Here is a 22,078-nt window from a genome sequence, read left to right as displayed (position 1 = left end):
GTAACAAAGCACCCCAAAACTTAGTTGCTTTAAACAACAAATATTTATTATCTCACAGTTTCTCTATGTCAGGAATCTGGGTATAGATCAGCTGGATGCTCTATGTCAAGGTCTCTCACAAGGCTGTAATTAAGGCTGGAGTTGTGATCATAACTGCAGGTTCAAATGGGGGAAGATCTGCTTCTGAGTTCATTTGTTGTTGGCAGGACAGTCTCACAGGTTGTTTAACAGATGGAGCATTTCCTCGTGGCGATTAGCCTGAGGCTGCCCTTAGTTCCTTGCTATGCAGACCTAGCTTTATGGCGGCTCATGATCTGATAGAACAAGAACAGGTGAAACAAGAGGCTGGGTAGCAAGACTGCAAAGTCTCTTTGTAACCTCATAATGAAATTGTAATTTTATCACTTTTGCATATTCTGTTCATTAGGAGGGAGTCACTAGATGGGGCCCATAGGGTTACATAAAGGCATGAATAACAAGCAGGGATCTTTGGGGGAAAATATAGAAAGTTCCTACCAAAGCAAACAATATTTGTTAGTGGCTGGTTAACATTTGGCAATTGAATTAAGAGTCTGACCAATTAGCATATCTTTCATCTCATGAGTTTAATCTATAGGAGTCTCCCCAATGAAAATGATTCTCATTCAAGAATAATTTTTAATTGCAGAAAAGGAATTTTCAATAAAAATAGATTGAATAAATACAAAATGGATTGAACAATACATGTGTATGTGTTCAATATGTAAATAAATAATTTAAATGTAGAAATTTATATATGTTTTATTTAACATTTAATATGTATTTATTAAACTTCCTGTTTTTGTTCTCATGTTAGCTCCTGAGACAGAACTTCTCTACATATTAGGGCCCTAGTATCTTAGGTTGGATCATAGAAGTTGAATTGTCACAAGAAATTTAAAATCCTTCTTTCAAATAGGACATTACCTTACTACGCTTTATTTTTTTCCTGTTGCTTATCATAGTCTGATACTATATTCCCCATGAACTTACTTCTGTGTTCAATATTTCCCTTACTAGAATGTAAGTTTCAGGATGGCAGGAAGTTTGTCTGTTTTGTTCATTCCCATGTACCAAACATCTAGATAAGTCCATGGACATAAACTTCAATACTTACTCAAGAAACAAATGAAATGCATGCACAGATTGGAACACAAGAGAAAATACTTCATCAGCCTGCAAGTCCATGTCATGTTTGAAAAGGAAACTTTTCCCATAGAAAATGATAGTTGAGCTAAAACAAACTGGAGTTAAAGGAAGGGAAGGCCCTGAATCCATAGAAGCAAATTGGTTGCTAGGGCAAGAAAGTATTTGGAGTGGGGAAATCATGCCATCAAAGCTAGTTAGTGAAGGCAGCAAAGCCAAGAAGGGGCTCATCATGTAGAAGGAAATTGTAGAGTCAGTGGATTGAGAAGTTCAGTGGGGTCAAAAAAGAGGTAAGACAGTTGCATTTTGGAGGTTCTGGTTGAAACATGAAGCATATTTGTGGTGAAAAAGGCAGAAGGGGTCACGGATGTGAGTAGCTACAGTAGGTTGGATTCGAAAGTTCATGGGATCTATTTTGAGTTTGTTCTAAAATATTCATTTTATAGATTTAATGAAAATATAGAAGTTTCTTTCAGAAGTGGATGTGCTACATATATTTTCTAAATAAGGCGAAATGCAATGGATATTCATGACACTTTTGGATTCTCTATGTCCTTTTGCTTCTATTTATATTTAACCATATTGCAATACATAAGTCCCTGTCAACAGGTCAGTTTATTACTATTCTTCAGAGCCTTTTTTTTTTTTTAAATTCTTTTCAGCATAACAGTATTCATTGTTTTTGCACCACACCCAGTGCTCCATGCAATCCGTGCCCTCCCTAATATCCACCACCTTTTTCCCCCAACCTCCCACCCCCCGCCCCTTCAAGACCCTCAGGTTGTTTTTCAGAGTCCATAGTCTCTCATGGTTCACCTCCCCTTCTATTTTCCCTCAACTCCCTTCTCCTCTCCATCTCCCCATGTCCTCCATGTTATTTGTTATGCTCCACAAATAAGTGAAACCATATGATAATTGACTTTCTCTGCTTGACTTATTTCACTCAGTAAAATCTCTTCCAGTCCCATCCATGTTGCAACAAAAGTTGGGTATTTGTCCTTTCTGATGGAGGCATAATACTCCAGTGTATATGGACCACATCTTCAGAGCCTTTTATATGGTATGAGAGATACGAAGATAAGTACAATGATATCTCTACTTTTAATAAACTGGTTAAGAGTAATACTAGTTAAGACAGGCAAACAATATTGTAAAAGGTTTACATTATTTTGGACATGCAAAATAAACAGGTGTCATACCATTTGGGAGAATCAAGGAAGACTTTAGGAAACTAATATTTGAGCAGCATTTGAAGAATGCATAGAATTTCATCAATCATGTAGGATGAAGTAGAATTTCAGAAGGAGACACATACCTGAGAGAAGGCAGTGAAGATAATCAGGTATGGCAGGCAAGTGGAAAAAAGTGAGCAGATGTATGGTGATGCAATGCCTTTGTATATGGAGTATAGAGACATAGAACTGGAAAGGTAAGTATCTTACCTCTATACTAGAGCTTGAAGCTTCAGGAATGAATTTAGACTTAAAGGAGTGTCTAAAGATTTTCAAGATGGCTAGTGGTATGATCATCAAAATATAAAATGGGTAAGGAAGCAGATTAGAAGCAGGAAAACCAACAAAAGGATTATTGTAACCACAAAGGAAAAATAAAATCCTGAACTAGCATAACGGAATTATGAGTGGAGGAAGGTATATAAATGAGAAATATTTGGTGATCTGTAGACCTGATAAATATTGAGTTGTGTGAGGGCAATTGGAGAGTGGGACATTAAAGATAATGCCTTGATTTGGATGGAGATAATGGTGGTACTTTAACAGAAATAGGAAAACCAATAGAAAAGCAATAGAATGAGTTTGATTTTGCCTGATTTAATTTAAAATGTTACAGGTAAATCAAAGTGGGAAAACACAGTGCACAACTGGGAATTGAGTTTCAGATTCATGAACTATCTCAACAGAGAGAAGAGTCAAAAAACTTCAGAATGAATGAAGTTAATTGGTAGAGGCCAGAAAGGGCTAAAAACAGAACACATCTTTGATAAGAGAGATTACTGATAAGAGAGAGTACCTGAGACAACCAAGGAATATTTGGAAAGAAGACGTGAATGATGATGGTACTACATAACCTGGAAGAGAAATGAGGAGAGATTTTAAGGAGGAGGACATGACTGGTGATTAGAAGGTCAGTAGTGGTTTAGAGAGAATAATTTCAATATAATAGTCCATATACCCATTCAATAGAACAGGTTCACACTGAATCCTGATTACAAGGGATAAACTTGAGGAGTAAATGAATTTTGAGTAAGTGGAGGCTTCAAGATGCGCTCTTTTTCCATAGTTTTGGCAGCAAAATAAGGGGACAGATGGTGTGGAAACTTGAAATAGTTGCATCACAAAGAGGAAATGAGAAAATTGATCATGTTTATCACCCGAAGAGGAAAGAACTATGAAGAGGAAAAGAATGAAGATGGAAGTGCAACTAAAAGGAACTAGGAAGTTTAGAAAAGACGGAATTGAGGAGTCCAGATTAAAAGAGAAGTTGGTGCAAGAAGGAAAATCACGGCCATCGGGTCATACAAAAAGTGAAGTGGAAATGCCAGAAAGAACTTATGTTGAGGAAACCCCAGTTGTTTGGTCCTAATTATAGTAATCTATAAGAAAATAATATCTACTGTTTGTTTAAGTGTTACTGTTTGCCGGGAGCCATACTCTGTATGTTTATTCAGTCGTTTACATGCACTAACTCATTTGGTATTTCTAAAGGTTCTGTGCAGTATATGCTGTAAATACTCTCATTTAAATGTAGGAAACTGAGGGGCACCTGGGTGGCTCAGTGGGTTAAGCCTCTGCCTTCCGCTCCAGTCATGATCTCAGGGTCCTGGGATCAAGCCCCACGTTCGGCTGTCTGCTCGGCAGGGAGGCTGCTTCCCCCTTTCTCTCTGCCTGCCTCTCTGACTACTTGTGATCTCACTCTCTCTGTCAAATAAATAAATACAATCTTTAAAAAAAATAAATGTAGGGAACTGAATCTTGAGTGAAAGTAATTTGTTTTAAGCTCTAGTGAGAGATCAGACTGGATTGAACTGAAGACTCTCAGGCTCCAAATCCTTTACCCTTGATCGTCATGCTCAGCGGGTAGATTGAGAACTTGAGGATACAAGGGATTTCTCAGAAGCTGTGGTGATTTAACTCAGACAGCATGGCTCGAAATGTATTTAGTCTGGTTTTATGGTTTCTTCCAGAAGAATCTGGCAGCCCTAGGACAGAGAAGATAGTAGAGAATTTCAGGAATTGCAGGATAAATATTGCAAAAGGACAAAGGAGAAGAAAAGTCTGACGTGAGAGCTGACACTTACTTGAAATGATTGGCATTAGAATCCAATCTGAGGAGGAAAAGAAGAGAGGCCAAAAGAGAGTAGGTAGTTGGAAGCACTGGGAGTAACAGGGTTCTGGGCTTCAGCAAGATGGACAAGGATAGAATGAATAGGTAAGAGAGAATGAAAAAGTGTATTGAGAGAAGTTTCATTCTTCCAAAATATCTCATGCCAAATAACTGCTATTGTGATAAGCCCTGTGTATATGAAAGTTAATTAGACAGTTTTCTCCAAGAGGAAAAAGGTTTAATGTGTCTGAAGTAGGGTGGAACTGGGGTTGTAACAGTTATGGAGTTAAGGAACATGAGACCAAGGATAGGCAAAGATTGTAGTCAATGTATGATGTTAATTACTGAGTTGGTGAGATTGGTGATACTGGCTTAGGTAAGTTAGACACAATATAGCTTCTAAATTTTGTTATTTTATACTTTATGATTAATGATGCTTAAGAACTATTAAAATCTATGGATTCTCTCGTTTCCTATCAAAGAAAAACAATTCTTGAAATGATACAGTGAACTTACAGTTTTATGTATTTGAATATAGGCCCTTCTTTATTTTTTAAATTTATTTTTTATTTTCAGCATAACAGTATTCATTATTTTTGTACCACACCCAGGATATATGCCCTTCTTAAGGGAATTTGAAATCTGAAAATCTCTTTGAAACAAATTATTTTTGTTCTTTTAAAAACAAATTCTTGTATTTTTATTTTTAAAAAGATAAAAAGCATTTCTTACCATAATAATCATTAAGTATCACAAATTATTTCTAGTTTATTTTGAAATGATTCTCTGATTGTAGCAAAGTAACGTGATTGTGTTTTATTTATTAATATGCTGCTGGAAATATCTATACTCCATTCTGCTTTTCTGGATTTAAAATCCTATGTTGTTGTTCAGACAGCCTTGTATACAAAAATAAGGTATCATTTCAATTTCCACAAAACCAAGCTTTTGTGAACCTTATTGTTATTCACTATAACTATATCACTATATATTATATATGTGTATATATGCATATATATAATATATATAAAAAACATGTTATGTAAAACAACTATAGCAACTATTATTTACTAGAGAATATGGACAATTATGGAATATTTTTTCTGTTGATTCAGTTATTGTTATAGTTTGCCAGCTTATAGTTCTTTATATTATATGGTCCACCATCGTAGTTTCCTTGGAGAAACTATTCAGTATCATCAAAACATAAACCTGGTGATTCACAGACCTGTACCCCTGGGGATAAAAATATATGTTTATAAAAAATAAAAAATTAAAAAAAAAATAAATGGAAGAAGTTTAAGAAGTAATATTCTTGAGTGATTGAAGATAGCAAAGGATATGGTCAGGGTAGTTGGAACAGAGCTTCAAAACTAATCATGCCAAGTAGGAGGAAAGAAAATCTTGACTTTATTTTAGGAGCCAGTCAGAAGTTATTTGTAACATTTAGCAGGATGGGGAAAGAAAGGGATGTTCCATTCTTCATTTCTGAAAATGCAGCTGCTGGCTGCAAGTCCTAGACTGAAACATGGTCTCCAGTTCTATAAAAAGAGTGAACAAGAATGAATTTGTCAATTTCTAATTTTTAAGTAACTTGGGATATGTTGTTTATTCTTTAATATGTGGATGAAAGCTAAATCTGTTTTAACCCTTCAATAAATGGCTGATACATGTATGAAAATTGTGTACAAACAGAATTGCCAGAAGCTGGTGACCAACAATACAATTCGCTAATGATAAATGACTCTTTTCCAAAGAGATTTTCTTCTTGGAAGGTGAAAATGGATAGTAAACAAACCAAGGCAAATAACTTTCTATCATTGAAAATAATTTAGGATTATGGAAATCAGCACCCAGAAAAAATGATACTGCTGATGTCAATTTTCTTCCCATCTATTTACCTTTACTCCCCAAAACTCCCCAATAAGAACAACCACCAGCACCCAGTTAATATTTTAAATAGCTTACTGTCAGCACATGGTGAACACAGACAAAACTTGCGGTCTTTGGACACAGAAGAATGATAAAAAAAAAAAAATGAGGTGGTCTGAGGAAGTATTGGTTAAAAATTCTTTCATTATGGTTTCGATAAAAGGAACCTTTCCAAAGATTTCCAAGACAAGGTTTTGGTAGGGATGTCATGGCAACAAGGTTTTGATGGGTGTGCACGTGTCACAAATATTTTGCAAATTTCAGGGTTTTTAGTTTTCACTATAAGCCTTCAATCAGCTACTCTTTATCCTAGCATACATTCTTCCACTCTCCCTGCCACCTCGTCTTCCTTATTGCAGTATTTCAGTGCAATCATAGAGGAAAATGTGCTCCCTCCCCCCCACCCACCCCCCGTTTTTAAAACAGCGAAAGTCATCTCAAGACAACCAAATACTCATTGGATTGCAACGGACTCCAACTGAACTTCCTGGAACATCAAAATCTCATTAAAACCAGTCATTGAATAAGAATATCACTTATGATACACTCAATTGAAGGACTCAGGCCAAATGTAATTTAATACTCAGTACCCAGGCTGGATATGGGAAACTGTTAGCTCGCACAGGTGTTAGATGGCTAAAAGAGTTATTTTACTTTTGATCTGTTTACTTCTTGAGGGAAGCCTACAGTTTGCTCTGGAAGGGTTCTCCTGCTGAGTTAAGAAAGTTGTAAAGTAAATTTCTCAGTGGGGTGTGATCATCAAGCTAACAGTTGGTTTCCAGGGAGTAAATAAAGCCCCTGAAACTTATGATTGACAGCATCACAAGGAGGTGGGGCTCTAAAAATTGTGATGACCAGGTTTCAGAATTGGGATTGGCCTTTAATGCCTGAAATCACAGCTGCAGTCAGTGTTTTTAAGACAGAGCTACCAGCAGCAGCTAGGTCTATGAGAACACTCAGCAACTGACTAAAAATTGCCTTTAAGGTCTAATGAATAATTCAGAATCAGAAATAATCTGCCTCTGACGTGGTGCAGAGGACCACAGTTCTCAGCAGGGTACCCAGGAAATGATGTTTTCATCATATTAGCTTTATAAGGGCTTTCCCCCGCCCCCTTTCCTATCTGGTTAAATCAGTAGTAACCAGTGAGGATCAGGGAAAAACTCATCCCTCCACATCTCTTCCATTTTCTAAAATGAGTGGGAACAGAGCTGAATTCAGAATGCCTGCTCCTTAGGGAGCCAAGGAGAGGAATAGCTACCCCTTCCTCCTCTCCCCTGTAAAACTAGAGACGTTTCTTTGACTGGTAAATCAATTCCATAGAAACTAGGGTCTAGACTGTCTTGGAGGAATGACATATAGCAATAGTTCCTCTTAATGATTTGGTGTTAAATACACTGATAAAATACACCTGATTTCTTATACCATGGCTAAATTGTTGAATTAAAACATACATACATTTATAAATGACGTGGGCCTAAGTTTAATCCAAAGCCTAGAAAATAGTGGAATAATTTAAATGTCTGAATACAAGTCATAGGTTTCAGTATTTCCAACTGTGCGTTGCCGAGAAATGTTCTCATATTTAATCTCGTGTTTTTTATTACCATGGAGATCATCATAGAGATAATTTATTTTAATGCTTTCATTATACATGTGAGAAAACTGGGGTCCAATGAAGTTAAATAGTTTTCTGTAATGAGATAGTAAGTGGGAATCTGGGTCCAGGATGTAGCATCCTTAGATTCTGGCCTACTCTTTCCATAATTATGTGACTGCCATATTTTAAAACAAGATGATAAAACCATGGAAAAACCTCATACTTTCCATGTCCTACAGAACTAGAACAAGAATGAATCTCTTATCCTTAGCAATGGCAGCTTGTAGGTGCAGATTATACAGAATTCTTGGCGAAAGCTAAACTTTGAGAAAAAAATGAAAATAGACTTTAATGAGTTAGAAATCTGACTGCTAGATTCACTCGCCTGACTTTCAGTCATCTTCACTATTCTCAGTGACCAGATTTGTATATGATATACATATATATGCTAATATATATATATGACCAAATATACACATGCATTTAGAATATGATATGTATGAATGCAAATGTGCACACATATATGCAAATTTACATGCATACATATATGTCTGTATGTTCTTAAACTAAACCAGTAGAGAGGTCTTTCGGGTACTCACTGATTACTTTTCTTATTCACATTTAATTTTTTTCATGCTTTAAGCATTTTGGAAATAAAAACATTCAGTTTTCCAACCATCTTCTGTGACAAAAAAAAAAAAAAGATTGCAATTGAGCTAAAATATAAATGACTATTTGACATGTAAGCTTGAACTAGCTTCCCACTATAATAGCAATTGAAGTTTTTTGTGCTTTTCAAAAATTTTGCCATGGGATCCAGATAAAATCACAAGCTGATTGAGATATTTAAACAATCACTTAAACGTGGTAAGAGGGGAAATGTCAATGGAATTTTAAGTTTTTCATCTCTGCAAAGAATATGTTAAAGCACACCTGCCTATATACACACACCATCACATGTCAATTATTAGATTCAATTATTAGAACTATTTCTATATATGTTAAAAGCAGAATCATCATAGTGAAATACCATTCTCTGCCCAGGTGGAATTAAATGCAGACAATGGAATGCTGGTTTCAAAATTTGCCTTACTCCTGCTGACTGCTTGACCTCACTTGATCTTATCTGTGCAGACTATAAAGGAAAATAATCCAGGTTACCCTGCGTTTGATACTTGTTTCTGTGGTTTTAATTAGCAGAATTGCAGAAGGGAGCCAGCCCACCCAGCAGCAAGGCTAACAAAGGGAGGTCTCCAGGTGGGTTCCAAATAACATGTTTATAAATGTTTATTTTAAAGGTTTTTTTGGTTTGTTTCTTTTTTTTTTTTTTAACCTGTGTTATTGGCATTAATGCAATGTCAGAGCTCTTTTTGCTCTAAGGCTAAGATGAGGGGCAAAAGTCTGTGATCAATCTGGGACATCTCTGGTTCTCTATTTTAAGCTCACAAGGTTCTTTTTGCAAAAGGCAGAAGGTCGTTGGGATCATTAGGAAGTTTCATTTCCCTTCAGAGAGACCCTTGAAAGTAATACTAAGTTACTTAAATTTTGATCAATATCAAATGAAATATTCTACATGCCCATCAGCCTCCACTCACATATTGTTACGTTACCTATATGCAGCACCCAAATATATTAACTGTGAAGATATGTTAGATGGAGATATTTATTATTTGAAAAATTAATCAACTTAGAACTTATTTTCCTCATTAAATATGGAGATATTCAAAATTTAACACTCAAATACCATTTATTTTTCCATTTGTTTTCTAGATATTAAAATCTGATGTATCTGTATAACTTCATTTAATCATCACACATGCCTTTGAGGGAAAATATTTTAACCTCAAATTGTAGGTGCAAAAAATGAGTCTTAGTTTAAGTGATTTGATTAAGAAAAGTGATAAAACACCTCACCGGGCAGAACTAAAGCTTTTCTCAGTGACGTTGCTGTTTTTGACTGTGCTATCTGTTGGCACCAACAAAAACATCTGGAATTAAATCAGTGGAGGGAGATATTGTGAATAACAGTCCAGACTAATCAGCTAATAGTGAGAGAGGGTAAGTGATATGTGCTCAGAGTTCTCGAATAGCTTTATACCTTTTGTTGGAAGAAGAAGAAGATATAGACAGATAAACTAGTTAGCCCAGCTGTTTCTCAGGGCAGCGGTACTGCTCACATGAATCTCTTTTGGATATCCTTAGAGGCGGTTTTGGTTGACACAATGAGGCATGATAGAACTGCAGCCTGGAATGGAAAGAGGTTTTGGTGAGTTGAGTGGTGGCTCCCAGAAAGGTGTGTCCATGCTCTAAACCCTTGAATATGTCAGTGCTACCTTATTTGGAAAAAGGGTCTTTGCAGGTGTAATTGAGGTAAGGATCTTAGATGAGGTCATCGCAGATTATCCAGGTGAACCCTAAGTCCAATGACAAGTGTCCTTATAAGAGACACACAGAGGGACACAAACACACAGAGAAGAGGAGGAGGTAATGTGACCACAGAAGCAGAAGCTGGAGTGATGGTACCAGAAGCTGGAAGAGCCCAGGAATGGAGTCTCCCCGAGAGGCTTAAAGAGTCCTGTGGCCCCGCTGATACCTTGATTTCAGACTTTTGGCTTCCAAAACTATTAGGGAATGCATTTCTGTTATTTTAAGGTGCCAAGTTTATGGTAATTTGTCACAGCATCCCCCGAAAACTAATATAGAAGTATGTCAGAGACATTTTTTTGTGTCTCATTTCCACTTTGCCTGTACCTTCTTTTCTCAGCACTTCCTGTAGATTTGCTGCTTCGATTCAGCACACAATCTATCTCTCTTTGTCCTTGGGCTTCTCTGTTGCCATTTGTGGGACATCTGTGCAAACCCCATCATAACTCTGACAGCTTTAACTGGCTAACCAGCAGATAGGCCACATGTCTTGCAGATTGAAAGACAGTCCTAAATTTAAAAAAAAAAAAAATCCTGGACTCTTCAAGGCATTTTAATATTTGAATAGACACTAACATAGGCAAAAATCCTGTTTGTAATTATTTGATCCTGGAGATAATACAATTTTTTTGTATAAATGGAAAATATTTTGACATACTTTTAATATAAGCTGAGTTTTCTAGGAATATAGTTGCCATGTAAATTGAAGGAAGAATGTATTTTGTTTAGTCTGGAATTTTACCGAGACCATTTTACCATTTTTTAAATTTCCCACTAACTAATAGACGTGTTTCATTGGCAACAGTATGTGAGTTGTCTATACCACACATTTGATCAGTCTTCATTTGTGACCCTCACACTTCTATATATACAAGTGTAAGCATTTGTTTACCTAATTATGTCTTTGAACACTCAAAGGCATAGTGTTCCATTACTATTACTTGCCATATATCTCCATTGTATTATAATTAGGTCATTATATTAAGTTTTAAAATTTGAGAGCCAGTAGGTTATGTTGTCTTCTGTGTAGGTTCTTTTTCTTCAAAGAATTGTTTCAGGGCATTAAAAATATTTCTGATTGAAGTGTTTATATTGGTTGGGAAGATGTTAATGTCCCCTGAGCGAGATAGATGTCTTTAAATATTTTTTTTAAGATTTTATTTATTTATTTGACAGACAGAGATCACAAGTAGGTAGAGAGGCAGGCAGAGGGAGGAGAAGCAGGCTCCCCGCTGAGCCGAGATCCCAATGCAGGGCTCAATCCCGGAACCCTGACCTGAGCGGAAGGCAGAGGCTTCAACCTGCTGAGCCACCCATGCACCCCTAGATAGATGTCTTTAAAGGCAGATTTAATTCCAAGTAAAACATAGAGTCATCCAGTAACGTTCTGTGCAACATAGAACATAATACTTTTTGAGGACACCAGACCATGTCTTGTGATTTTCATGCATAACATTAAGGAATTTTTTTCTGTTATTCTAAAGAAGCTTCCTCTCAACATTTAAATAATCCTTTTCCTCATCACTAGATGTTTACCAAGTGTGCCTACCAAGTAAAAATACATTCTGAATGGACTATAAAAAGTAAAAATTCAGACTTCTGTCCTGAAAAATTTGTCAACAGTGTGAACTGAAAAACATATACACATGAATCAGACTTAAAATCATGGTTAACTGTGTCATTTTCCTAGCTTTGTTCTCTGGTTACTATTTGTGTGTCCTTTTAATTCTTTGTGTGTGTGTGTGTGTGTGTCAGTATTTTCTTAGATTGTGAAGTCCTGGGGGTTTGGACCATATTTAAATAATTCTCTTTGTAGGAACCCCAAAATAGCACAATGCAGAATTAGTACTTTAAAATTCTTTTTGATGAAGGAATGAAATTATGCCTAAATCCCTGATAGAAATCACCACTATTTCCAAATTATATAACGGCTATATTTAAAGCTTCTGAAATGGAGTAATTAGTAAAAACTAAGATTCAGTGATGCCTTTGGGGAAGTTGGAGTTCTAGAGAGCAGTTTTTTTTCAGTCACATTCCAGAAAAGTTGTTCACGCTATAGAGTTACTGGCATTGTAATGTCAAAATATTTGAAAGGAAAACAGCACAACGGCATAGCAAGTCATAATGGTAATATTTTATGAATCTCGTTATTATTTCATGCATAGCTGCCCTGTGAATAGAGGAATTATAAATGCAGTTAATGATTTACTAGGGAACTCACTGGGTATCCTTTGAACAAAATAGAAGCAAATATATGCCAAGGGCAAAAGCATAATCTGCAACTTAAATAATGTGATATTTAGTGAGTGGCGAAGAAGATAAGGGGAAAAGGGTGGTAGCGTATTAGAATGGGACTTTTTAATTTAACCAAAGAAAATCAATATTGAAAACTGGGTAGAAGACCAACATTCAAGTCCAGAACTGTGAGTTGAGGCCTCATGGTGAATTCAGAGGCTTATATGATAAAACAGATAAATGTCTAGAATTGTGTGGATGTCTTGCTTGCTCTGGGCAGAGAGAAAAAAAAAAGATTTTCTTTAAGAACTCTGATGACATGTCTACCTACTTAACTAATACAGTGGAAGGAAAAGAAGCAAAATTGATAGGCTATAAGATTTATTTTTGTGCTTGTTGCCCAGTTTGAACCTTAACAACAGCCCTCCAAGGTTGTCAAGTGGGCACCAAATTACTAATGGAGCACTTACTGTAAAGAGAAAGTAATGAGCTACACAGACACACTTAATGGTTTATGGAATTAATGCAAAAAAAAAAAAACAAAAAAAAAACAAAACTGCCCAATTCTTAGGGAAGAGGAAATCCTATCTAAGTCAGATTAAAGAGCCAGCCCAAATCCACCCTCTGTGAATTACTGCGGGAGGATTTTAACTTGTGTCTAAAGATTTATTTGAGTCTTACACTCAAAATTGTAAGATTTCAAATGACTTCTTTGAACTCTCTCCTGTATTGTGAATATCTAACCTTAACTGGATAATTTTAAAAGATTTTATTTAAAAATTCAAGTTATATTGTTAATTTCATATTGAGTACACACATTATTAATATTAAAAAATCACAAGTAGTGAAATTTTGGCGATGAGGCATGACAGGTGCTCAGCCAGGAGGGAAAGAGGGTGTATCAAACACCTCTTTGTTCTGCCTGACATTATCTTGATCCGCATATTTATTCTAGTTATTGGTCTGGCAGTGAACTGAAAGCATCTATTTCTTGGCTACATCAATGACTTTTTCCAGATTTCTCTGCTTCGGGGCTTCTCTTACTGCTATTCTTCGAAATGCCTGTGGGAACCTACTCATATATTTGCAAATTTGAAAATGCATTGAGTTTAACACGGCAAATCTTCACCAATAGGAGACCTCAGCCAAAGGATAAAGACTCTTCCCTCAGCCCTTTGTGTAAGCAGTTTCAGGTGCATTCAGCATGGTTTCGCAGAGGGTCTTCAGCAAGTTTGAACCTTGGCTATCATCCATTTAATCTTTACAACAACCTTATGAAAGAAGTTTTAGTATTATCCTGACTTTAAAGATGAGGAAACCAAAGTTTAGAGATGTAAGCCAAAATGCTCAAAGTCAGAGTTTCTTAATGGAGGTCCTGGGGTTTTGAACCTATATCTATGTGATTTCACAGACTACCCTCATTCACTGAAGCAATGCAGTAAGGCTGCATCTGTTGGTTATAGGGACTTAGCGCACAGGTTGAGAAAGCCTTGGGATGCCTACAGTGTGTGAGAGAAAAACATTCAATTAAGGTACATCAAACCTTGTATCTGTTTTTTAAGATTTTATTTATTTGTTGGGGGGGGCATGGAGAAGTGGAGAGAGTACAAGTAAAAGCGGAAGGACAGAGTGGGAGGGAGAGGGAGAGAATCTTGAGCAGACTCCACCCAGAGCTCAGAGCCCCACGTGGGACTTGATCTCATGACCCCGAGGTCATGACATGAGCTGAAACCAAGGGTTGGATGCTTAACTGACTGAGCTACCCAGCCTCCCCAAATCTTATATCTTCCATATGGTATGATTTGAATAAAACCTACATGCTCGATTCTACCCATCATTTTACATCTGCTACCTTCCTTGACAATCCAGATTTTCTCTATTAAATATTTTTCAGATCTTCAAGATCTGTTAAAATGCAGGTGCTTTTTGGAAAGTTATAAATCCAGCTCTGAGAGGCTAGTTGTCAGTCAGCTTAGAGTAATAGCTTTGAGGGAGTGGAGTCCATTACCAGGATACCAAAAACACAGGGAGGTTACTGACACTAAAAGAGGTGAAGGAGCCACAAGGTAAGATATCACTTTCATTTATTTTCTTTAAGGTTGTTCCTATAAGTAACTGTAAGGAGTAAGCAGAGATTACTTTAAAAGCTACTAGCAGAGATTACTTTAAAAGCTACAAGTAACTGTAAGGAATAAGCAGAGATTACTTTAAAAGCGCTACTTTCTCCCTCCTAACACAGTATAATGCCAACCTGAAGATTAATTAGTAGGAAGGCCTTCTGATTCAAACAGTCCTGAAAGTGTTTAAGGAGCAAAGCAATTTCTAAAGCAGGACTCCAAGTTTAGCTTTCTAACTTTAGTTAGGATATAAAGAAATAATTATATATCTGGCTTAGTTACAATTGCACCATCTTCCTCTTATGAAAGGCTACAGATTATGTAACTGCAACTATTGATTTTCTGCACCAGACACTTGAATTGAAAGGTTAAGAGGAAGCTGGATCAGCAAAGTTTGAGGTTACTAATTCTGCATTAAATAATTTGGGACTTAAACTCCCTTAACAGACCAGAGGCCAAGAAATTTATAAGAACAATTTCACTTCTTGGGAAAGGAGTATTACTATTACCAATCAATGGAAGATATTTAAAGCCTGGACTGAAATAAAAGACATGAGCTCTATGTAATCTGAGCTTCCGAATGGAATATTCCGACATTATTTGGCTTTTTACTGATTGTGATATGGACCGCAAAAGACCCTACTGCCGCTTTACAGCTGACAATGTGTTTCAGTGACACTGACATTTAGTGCACTCAGGTGAAGAAGATGGTGTCGGAATGATCATGTAGTAGCTATTGGCATCCAGGTTCAATGCTTAATCTTAAAAATCCTACAGGAAAAAAAAAAAAAGTCAATATCGACTAGTTACCTGCCAAAAATACTGATACCCAAGACCAGGAAGTAGCAATAGAAAGCAATAACTTCCATCATCATTAGGAGTGGAGATGACCTGAAAATTTAGCACCACAATACGATGATTAAAATGCTTCAGGGAAAAAAAATGAATTGAATGAATAAATATAAAAGGGACTAGGAAAGATCAAAGCATTATGAAATCTAGACATTGCTCATAGGTCTCATTGTGAAACTCCAAATCTGTTCCCTGTATGTTGAGTTAATTAATGGTATACTTGAGGCACAAAACTGAAAATGAAATATAGAGAACCAAATATTTACACTGAGACCCTTCTAAAGAATTTCAATTAATTTTTTAGTCAGTATTTTCCAAGTAGGCTGTATATTACCAATGTCCTCTCCCTTTCATAAAAAATTGAGACATACATAAATAATTAAATCAATTGCTTATTGAACATTATGGTGAATTGACATCTAATAACTCTTTCTTGTCCTGCAAGTCTGCCTCACTAATGCATCAGCATGAAGCCATTCCTGATGCTTTTGTCTGAATTGGGTTTTGCATCTCTTCTTTCATAGCATGCTGTGTATACCACATTATTTTTGAATTTAAATGTCAGTCTCCTCCTGTATACTAGGTGCGTAATTGAGGTTAGCAACCATATTTTATATAACTTGGTAATACACTGTTACCTCAGTATTGCTTAGTGGATGACAATGTCTGGTATCCAACAATAATTGTTAAACTGGACTGGGTCACAAATTTGGGATCTTACCCATCCAATTCCTCATCTCTGACATCCTAGTTTTTAGAATACTGTTTCAATGGGATTGGGTAATCTCATTATTTTGCAGTAAAGTTCCAGGGACCTGTGCCACCACAGATATCCCTTCTAATAATGCTGTGATACCAGAAATCATTCAGGGATGAGAATATGCTAAAGCAGCGCTCGAACAACAGGATTTAACACTGTGTAGATGTAGCTGTAGGAGTGAAAGCCTGCATGGGGCTCTTTCCAGGTTTTAATATACGGTAGTGGTCAAAACAATAAAAGAGTGTTTCCAAATGGTCTGAACAGAAGCACTGAAGTTATAAACACATACACTCATGGAATTCAGCTGTGAAAACATATTTGACAGAAAGAAGAAATTGGGAAATTTCCTTGCGGAATAGTAATTTAAATGTTTGACAGTTTGAGTAATGTTTGCATTATTCATCACTATGTACTCAATGTGGACACTTGTTTTCTGTCATGGTTTTATTATGCACTTGGTCTACTAAAGTATATATACATATTTCAAGTAAAATAAGCAAACATTAATAATTTTAAGAGCTCCATATAGTGTGCATTTTATGTGTTTGATACATGTTATTGATGAATTAATAGAATGTATTAGAATACCAAGTACAAAGTTGCATGAAAGAAAATCAATTTGATTTTTAAGTGGCAAGAAATATAAGCGAATGTCAATATTTTATGTATAGTTGGGCCAATATACTATCAGGGTACAGAAAATACTTTAAAACTTTATTTGGTGTCCTTATTGAACAAGCTGGAATTATTATCTTTTAAATAATGTCTAGTTTAGTTTTTTGAGAATTTGCTTTGAATGAATTTTATATTGATTCTCTTAGGATTTGAACTGTTCAAAAAAAAAAAAAAAGCCACGAAAGCATCTTTAAAACAAGTAAAAGGGACTGATAAGGGGAGTTCTGTTATTTTGGGTAAATGATGAAATTATGCCATTGAAATAGTGAAGCACTTTATCTTAAAATTCCTGCTTATTTCTCTACTCTTAAAGAACTTAAAGATAATGATCATAATCATTGGATGGAGTTAAAACTGTAAGAACTCTCCTGCCTTAGAAATGGCTCCAAACCCCTCCTAGAAAATAAGTTGGCAAATATTCAAAACATGGAAAAATTGATGAATGTTAAAATAAAGTAATAATCATCTTTGCAAGGTAGAATGGATTCATTTCCTATTGCTGGAGACTGCACAGAGTTGAGGATATTCCAGCTTTGGCATCCTTTCAAAAGTGTATTCTATACACTTGCCAATTCATTGGGAACTTTCTATCCTGAAAATAGATCATTGTAATGTTCTCAGTAAGACAACCCATTGTTGTGAATTAATGCCAGATTTATCTGTGCTATTAAAATTATTATGAGTATTAGCACAGCTATTAATAACACCACTTTGTGGTTTTCAAAGAGCTTTTCATTTGTATTGCCTCATTTGATTCTTTAGCAACTCTGAGAGGTACAAAATACTGGTTATTATTATCCTCATTGTATATGTGGGAAACTGAGTCATAAAGATTGAATTGATGTAGGCAGTCACACAAGTAGAGCTGTGATTCATTGATTAAGAATATTTCTCATTTTAGGGGGGCCTGGGTGGCTCAGTGGGTTAAGCCTCTGCCTTTGGCTCAGGTCATGATCTCAGCGTCCTGGGATTGAGCCCTGCATTGGCTCTCTGCTCATCGGGGAGCCTGCTTCCCCCTCCCTCCTCTCCTGCCTTTCTGCCTACTTGTGATCTCTGTCTGTCAAATAAATAAATTAATACATAAATAAAATCTTTTAAAAAAGAGAATATTTCTAATTTTAAAAGCAGTAGAAATATTTATTAAACATTCATTCTGGGCAGTCACTCTGACTTCCTAAAATAGTTACTGTGTATTACATGTTTACTTTGTGTCCAATACTTTGACAGATCTTATCTTTAAGAGTGAGAACTAACTTCCAAAGATACATATTGTTATCCTCTTTTTCCAAGTAAGAATGCAGAGAAAGGTGACATATTAGGTTTTAAATTTAGGTTTGTCTAACTTCCAAGTTCAAACTCTTCATCCTGAGATATTACTTCATTTAATTCTCACTCTGTCCTTCTGAGATAAGTTAGAGTGGTCCTCTCTTTTTATAATTCTGGAGGCATGTTCAAGAGAGTTAATATAATATATATATATATATATATATATATATATATATATATATAATGTGGATATATGTATGCATATGTATATATTTGTGTATGTGTAGGGAATTGACATTCCGGCTGGCTGAATTTTCAGTTTTCATGATTGTTAACAATATTTTTGAAATATATAGTTAAAATCCCTGCCTTCCTAAACATAGTAAGAGTAATTGAAGTTTTTGTTACTGATGGCTACCTTTTAATTCCTATGGACAATTATTTTTATTTATATTTTGCATTATGTTTATATAGTTATCGAAGGTAACAAATTGGTTCTATTCTGTACTGATATATATGACTGAATGTTTTTAAAAATAAATCATTACTGTTGAGGGGCTTTTATCACTGAGAGATCTGGGTAATTTGTTTATTGGTCAGCACCTACTATGAGCCAGATTTTAAGTTATATATGGAGTATACCTATCCTTATTTACTGAGCATGTACTAAGTATACCTGTATACTGAGTGTGTGCTGACTGCATCTGTCACAAAGGAGACGCATGAACAAACTAAACACATAAACTAGATTTTACAGTGGCAGGGACATTACTGAATTCTGAAAATGATCAAATGAAATCTTTAATAGATTTTAAGTTTAGTATGAAGAAAATGCTCCACTAAGCTTAGAACAATATAATATTGAGTAGTATGTCTAAAGGAATCACGAGCAGGAAAGCAGTTAAATAGACTTACATTACTTGTTAAATATAATATAATCGTCCAGACAATTTTATTTTCAGGTAATTTATTTTTTTTTATTTTTTTTTATAGGAATAAAGTGTTTAATGTTTTAGCTGCATTGAACAAATTTTTATATTATGAATTTTAGTTTTAATTTATTTTTATTTTTTAATTTTATTTTCAATTTTATTTACATATGGTTTGATAGTACAATATTCTGTTATATGTGTTGAGAGGTTAGTATATTTCAGAGTTGAATCAAAAGTTAAGATCTCAGGGGTGCCTTGGTGGCTCAGTGGGTTAAAGCCTCTGCCTTTGGCTCAGGTCATGATCTCAGGGTCCTGGGATCAAGTCCCAGCATAGGGCTCTTTGCTCAGTAGGGAGTCTGCTTCCCCCTCTCTCTCTGCCTGCCTCTCTGCCTACTTGTGATCTCTCTCTGTCAAACAAATAAATAAAATAAAATAAAAAAAAGTTAAGATCTCAGTGATTTTTATACTAATCCTAAATTACCATGGTATCATCTGTGGTAGTGACAGTATTGCAATGGAGGGCTGAAATGGAATACAGCAATTTCTTATAAAGATAGTCACAGACTGTTTTGTATAATAGGAAAGTTTTCAGAAAATACTTCTTTTAAAAAAGATAAATTATTATTTCATGTATTTTTTGGACACAGTGCAAAAAATAAAAATAAAAGCAATCAACATAGTTTACACATCATAATAATAGTGCTTACATTTTAAAGAAACATTGAATTATGTTATTAATTCTGTGATTAAAAATATACAGAAAACATACAAATCCTAGCAGGCAATTCTACTAAAAATTTGTGGAAATCAAACAGTGTATTTCTTCTAATGTTTAGGAATTATGGTAGTATCCTCCTGAGTAGGAAAGGGTCACAAAATTTATATTCATACAAGGTGTCTTTTATTTACATTGAAAAATTCATTTTTTCTTGAAAGAACATTAAAGATAAATAACACATTTTATTATTTTCTCCTGTGGGAACTCCTTCTTCACAGACATTCTTATAATTACTGATCTAGTTTTGATACAATACTTAAATATTAATTTTCCAAAGAAATTCAGCATTTATTGAGCACCTGCTGTAGGCAAGGTATTATGGAGATCTATAAGAAATAAAAAGATAATCGAGACCAGAACATGTCTTCAAGGAGTTTACATTTTCCTGAGGTCTATAGACAATTACAGATCCCTAATGGTACTTCAGTTATCTGTTGCTACTATTATAAATTACTACAAACTTAGTGACTTACAGGAACAAAAATTTATTATCCTGCAGTTATCTAGGTCAGTGGTCTGAGATGGATTTCCTAGAGGTAAAATGAAGGTGTTAGCAGGGCTGTGTTCCTCCTCAAGGCTCCAGAAAAGAAACTGCTTCCCTGCCTTTTCTACCTTCAGAAGTCTTCCTGCCTTCCCGCACTCATGGTGGCTCCCTTCCATCTTCAGATCACGTGATTCCAGTCTCCACTTCCATCATTCTATTTTCTCTGAGTTTCCTGACTTCTTCTTTGTTCCTTTCCTTTATAGAGACCTTCGTGACTAAATTCAGCCCTCCTGGATAATTCAGGATAATCTTTCATCTCAAAAATTTTAACTTAATCACATCAGCAAAAGCCTTTTTTTCTATGTTAGGGAACATAGTCCCAGGTTCTGGGGATTAGAATCTAATCACATCTGCCTACTAGAAATGGTGATATGCTAAATAGATTAATACCTATATCTTAAAATTTCAATGTAGACATGGACACACACACAAATTCAGTGTTAAGGTTGTCTTAATCTATTCATACAGAAAATATTTAAATATTAATAGAGAAGATTATAAGACCCATAGTTTAACATATTCAATTAAATAGGCAAAGGGAGGAAGGAAATTTATTGATAATTTATAGATTTAGTTAATGGACTTAAATATGTATTTTCAATTCACTGTCATATGCCAGCTATTGAACTGACCTTTATTTTATTGACAAAGTCTTATTATCAGAAAACAAACACAACCAGATAACGGAACGTATTCTGGTCTTTATATGATTCCTTGTGATGTATTGTAAAACAATGAAATAGTAGATTTGAAAGAAATTTTAATATGTGAAATTATCTAATCATAAATCTTTAAGTATCTTTATAAACCTCTTTTGGTTCCATGTATAACCCTACCAGACTGTTTCTCTGTTCCTCTCAGAGGTAAAATGCCTGGAAAGAGTTCTCTGAACTATTTCTATTCTTTCCTTCCCATCCAACTTTTAACCTCTTCCGGCCACGTTCTCTCCCCTCGACTCCGCGGAAACTTTCGAGGTCTGGGACCAGTGAGCACTGCACTGCTAAAGCAGGGGTCATCTCAGTTCTCACTTTCTTTGCTCTCTCAGGGATATTTGACACAGATGTTCATCCTTCTTTCCTTGGAATAGTTTCTTCATTTGACAACTAGAATTCTTCCTTCCTTCTCCTGCCCTCTCACCATCCTGTTCTTCTCAGCTTCTTTCGTTTCTCTTCTTCAGTCCCCTGAACTTGGATGGTCGACTCTCCAAAAAATCAGTCTTTGGATTCTTACTCTTGTAAGCTTGTCTGCTTGTCTTACTCTTGTAGCTTGTCTGCTCATTTGTTAGTGATGTTATATAGAAGGCAGATACTGTTAAATACTGTCGGAATCCTGCCCTTAAAATTTTACTTCCAGTTTGGATCTCTCTCCTGAGCTCCAAATTCATTAACCTAACTGCCTATTTAATATATTCTATTGGATCTCCACAGACATCAATCATATAATCAATATATTCTAAA

At 35.5% G+C, this 22,078-nt stretch overlaps 1 protein-coding gene across 1 annotated transcript in view; it reads right to left on the bottom strand.

The window, feature by feature from the left end:
• Window positions 1-22,078, bottom strand: part of OLFM3 (olfactomedin 3) — a 193,010-nt gene that overhangs the window by 97,743 nt on the left and 73,189 nt on the right. The window lies entirely within an intron of this gene.

Source organism: Mustela erminea, chromosome 10 (assembly GCF_009829155.1).
Source record: "Mustela erminea isolate mMusErm1 chromosome 10, mMusErm1.Pri, whole genome shotgun sequence".
Taxonomy (NCBI): Eukaryota; Metazoa; Chordata; class Mammalia; order Carnivora; family Mustelidae; genus Mustela; species Mustela erminea.
This window is presented reverse-complemented; position numbering and strand designations above follow the sequence as displayed.